A 4,671-nucleotide genomic window follows, 5' to 3' on the forward strand; every position below is an offset into this window, starting at 1 on the left:
TCTAATTCATTTAATTCTGATTTAATTTTAATTATTTCTTTCTGTCTACTGGATTGGGGTTTATCTTGCTGCTCTTTTTCAAGGAGGTTCCGATGTCTTATTAAATTGTTGGTTTCAGATCTCTCCAATTTGTTGATGTAGGAACTCAGAGCTACAAATTTGCCTCTGAGTATTGCCTCTACTGTGTCCCAGAGGAGCTGGTAATTTGTGTGCTCATTTTTGTTGAATATCATGAAAATTTGAATTTCCTTTCTAGTCTCTTCCATGACCCACTGGTCATTCAATAGTGTTTTGTTCAGCCTTTGTGTGTTACAAGACTTTCTTTGGTGGCTTTCGGTGTTGAGTTCTAATTTTCTTCCCTTGTGGTCAGAGAGAATGCATGATATAAATTCAATGTTTCTGAATTAGGACAAGTTTGCTTTGTGACCTAAAATGTGGTCTATGTTAGAAAATGTTCCATGTGCTGCTCAGAAAGCAAACTTCTGAAGCTGCTGGGTGAAATATTCAGTAGATGGCTGTAACAACTAGTTGATCTGTGCAGTTGTTTAGATCTGCGGTTTCTCTGTTGAGGTTTTGCCGAGTTGATCTATCTAGTGGGAAGATTGGTGTGTTAAAATCCTCAACAATTAATTTCTTTGGATCTATGTGGGATTTGAGGGAAAGTAGTGTTTATTGGATAAATTTGGGTGCTCCGTTGTTTGGCGAATAGATATTTAGAATTGTAATATGCTCCTGAAGGAGAGATCCCTTAATTAGTATGTAGCGACCTTCTTTATCTCTTCTCACAAATTTGAATTTGAAGTTCTTTTATCTGATATTAGGATTGTAACTATCGACTATTTATGGGGGAGGCTTGCTTGGTAGATTTTGTTCCAGACTTTAACATTGAAAATGTGTTTGTTTTACTGGCAAGATGTGACTTCTGAAGGCACCAGATAGAAAGATCTTGTTTGTTAATCCAACTAGAGAGTCTATGTCACTTAATTGGAGAGTTAAGTCCATTAATAATGAGAGATAGGACTGAGAGGTATTTGGGAGTTCCTGCCTTGCTATCCACCTTCTTGGGGCTCCTAAAACTGGGTTCTTCCTATGGTTCTTGGATTCTCAGTGTGGGTGCAGTTTCTTGCCCTTTATTATGGTCTTGTTGGTTTTCTATTTGTAGGACATCTTTAAGAATCTTTTGTAGGGTTGGTTTCGTGGAGATGTATTGTTTCAATTTTTCTTTGCTATGGAAGGTTTTTATTTGGCCTTCAGTTATGAAGGAGAGTTTAGCGGGGTAGAGTATTCTTCCTTGATAGTTGTTTGTTTCTAGGGGGTGGCATACATCATTCCAGGCTCTTCTTGCCTTGATTGTCTCTGCTGAGTAATCTGTGGTGTTTCTAATTGGTTTCCCTTTATAAGTTATTCATCTTTTCTCCTTCACAGCTTTAAGGATCTTTTCCTTGGTCTGAGTTGATCCTGTGTGGATTATAATGTGACAGTGGGATTTCCTATTCTGGTCTGGTCTATTTGGAATTCTAAAAGCTTCTTGTATCTGAATAGACCTATCTTTTTGCATGCTTGGGAAGTTCTCTGCTAGGATCCTGTTAAACAAATTTCCTAGACCATTAACTTCTGTTTCTAGGTGCTCCTCTACACCCATTATCCTCAGATTAGGCCTTCTGATGGTGTCTTCCAAGTGTTGGATAGATCTATCATATTTCTTGGACTTGTCTTGGATGGTTGTATGTTCTTTCTCTATAATATCTAGGCTGTCTTCAATCCCCGAGATTCGATCTCCTGCATCCTCTAACCTGCTGTCAAGACTTTCTACTTTAATTTTAAATTCTTCTCCTTCTAATTAGTCAGCTTTGATGGCTTCAAATCCTTTGTTGCAGCTTTGTTTTAGATCTTGAATGAACGTCTTTACTTCCTTAATTGGGTGTTCAATGTTTATTCTAAAATCACTTAGTTGATTGTTTATGGTTTCCTTGGACTCCCATTCCTTCTGTTGGGTTCCATTCAGCTTTCCCTTTGTGGTCTCCCTGACTTCCCTCAGCTCTTTTTTAATGGCTCCCATGAATGCCTTTAGTGATCTTTGTGTATACTCATCCTGCTCTATCAATTTCTGTATTACTCTTTGCTTAGCTTCCTGATGTTCATGCCATTCCTGTAGTTCACTTTGCGTGTTCTCAGCCTGCTCACACCATTCCTGCCTTTCTCTTAGAGTATTCTCAAGCTGCTCACGCAAATCCTGTATCATTTTTTGAGTAGCTTCCTCACGCTCATGATATTCTTGTATAAATCTTTGGATTGCCTCTTTTCTCTCCCTATCACTCTCATACAGAGTCCTTTGTAAGTTTTCAATTTTTTCCTACATTGACCTTTTGTTTGCCTCCTCTCTCTCCCTATCACGCTCATACAGAGTCCTTTGTATGTTTTCAATATTTTCATTTATCATGTTTGCCAGCAGTGGATTATTCATTATCTGTTCTGTTACCTGATTATCATGAGTGGGAGTGGAGATACCCGGACTTGCCATTTTTCTTGTGTTTTTCCAGCTTACACTGCCCATTTGGGATGAAAATAACACCAGTTTTTTGCTAGAACACTTTCTTAAGGCAAGCATCAACCAAAGTCTGTATTTGCATAGTCAATATTCTGCAGATACAGTCTAGTTCAACAGATACATCTATTCAACATTTAACAACTATATATTAATGGGGTGCGAACCATGAAGAAGAATTTGGTAAACCATAAATTATTAGGTTTAGGGAGAGATGTGGGTTAACAATAGGAATAGAATGATGTGGGAATGTACAGGGAGAGTTAACTGAGTCCTAATCTCAAAGAAGGAAATAAGTTGGATAGTATGAAAGTAGAGAGCGAAAAAAAAGAAGAAAGGAAAGGGAAAAAAGTGACCAAGAAAAATAGAAAAGTAAAAATTTAAAATATGAAGCAGAAATGAATACAAACTATTCAGAGAAGAACGTGAATATAATGAGAGACGGGGGGAATATAAAGGAGATTTGAAAAATTTAAAAATAAAAATACTTAAAGTATTATATAGGTATAAAGAGGTAGTACTGCTATTAAGGAATTTAAGTCTAAGAAGTTTTTAATTGAGTAATGAATTTGTGGATTAAGTGTGTACACAATGGGGGATAAGGTCTACTAATCGACTACGGGTTTATCTGAGGATGTGCAGAACAACAATTAAATCGCATAAAGAAGAACGAAAGAGAAGAAAAGGTGAAAAGGATAAGAAAGAAAGAAGAAAAGATCAGAAGTTCAGTAGAGCTAAACAAAAAACAAAAAGAATTTTTTTTAAAAGAAAAGAAAGAAACACGCACACACACATATACCCCTAAAATAAAAATTATAAGAGGAAAAAAAGTTACTAGAAAACAATTTATTTCAAAAAAGGTAAAAATTAAAAATTTAAAAAAAGTTTTAGAAAAATGTTTTTATAAAAGGTACCAAAAAAAAAAAGAAAAAAATTTTTTGTTAGGGGTCGGAAAAATCATGTATCTCCCTTATGTCCATAACCAGCCTCTTGTTGGAGTCTCTGGTCTGCTTGTGGTGTTTGATTTTCCTGTGGCTTGGTTGGTTTCTTAAGTCAGTTTGTTTGAACAGGCAGAAAAATGCTCTGCTTTACCCAGGATTTTGTGATCCTCCTCCCAGATTAGTTCAATGGAAGGGAGATATGCTTTGAGTATCACAAAAGAGGGAGAAGGCTTTTTCCTCAAGTTTGGAGATGCTGTGATGAGGCTAGGTTCTGGGTAGAGTTGAGGACTTTCAGCAAACATTAGCTTTTCCCGGGGGCTAGTTTGTGAGAAACTCCCAGAGCCCAGCCTGGAGCCACTCTCCGGGTTTATGTTTACTGAATTTCAATTGATTGTCCAGGCTGCTAAAGGGAAGGGCAGCCTCTGGCTCTGATTACCCAGTGAAGAAAGCCACTCCTATGGCTGGCGCCCGAGCTGGGTGACTTTTCTCTGGGTGGAGCTGAGTCTGGCAGGTCAGCTTAGGTTCTTGTGACCTGCTAAATGACTCCAGTTTTCTTCCAAGGCTTAAGTTGGAGCTAGCAGCTCCATCGAGCATTGTCAGTATCCAAGATGGAGATCTCTAGTACTGGAGGGTGAGGGAAGGCCTTCCCTCCTCTGCTCCCTGAGAAGCAGTGAGGAAGCATCATATACACTAAATTTGGAATGATACCGAGAAGATTAACATTGCCCTTGCTTAAGGATGACAGGCAAACTCCTGTCATTCCATCGCCTAATTTGTTAGGAAATGGAAAGGCTTCGGAAATAGATTATGAAGTGTAGTAAGCCAAGTCCAAATAAACATAGGTCCCATGGTTTCCCTAATTTTCAATAACTAATATATGTCTGGGATAAGCAGAAAAGGTCAAAAGCTATGAGCATATGACCAGATAAGATTATGTTAAGGGAAATGAACCGAAGTTAGTGACACAAGTGGTTTTTTCTTTCTTGCTATTGTTTCTCACATATTTATAACATACAGTGTGGTTTTGTTTTGTTTTTTTTTTTGCTTCTTTATATGTTCCGACCCCATGTTATAACACCTGTTTTCACTGTATTTGAAGTTGGTGCGCCTACATCTTGTCTATAGTCTCTTCTAATTTGTGGATGGGAAGAAGAAAAAGAAAATGCTTAAATAGGGATACAGGTT

The 4,671-nt window shown here is 37.7% G+C and overlaps 1 non-coding gene across 1 annotated transcript; it reads left to right on the forward strand.

The window, feature by feature from the left end:
* The first annotated feature begins 4,156 nt into the window (after window positions 1–4,156).
* Window positions 4,157–4,263, forward strand: LOC122103093. The gene has a single exon (XR_006146693.1). It is a non-coding gene; the product is annotated as a U6 spliceosomal RNA (small nuclear RNA).
* The last annotated feature ends 408 nt before the right edge of the window (window positions 4,264–4,671 follow it).

This window comes from Dipodomys spectabilis, unplaced genomic scaffold (genome assembly GCF_019054845.1).
Source record: "Dipodomys spectabilis isolate Male_0828 unplaced genomic scaffold, ASM1905484v1 ptg001688l, whole genome shotgun sequence".
Taxonomy (NCBI): Eukaryota; Metazoa; Chordata; class Mammalia; order Rodentia; family Heteromyidae; genus Dipodomys; species Dipodomys spectabilis.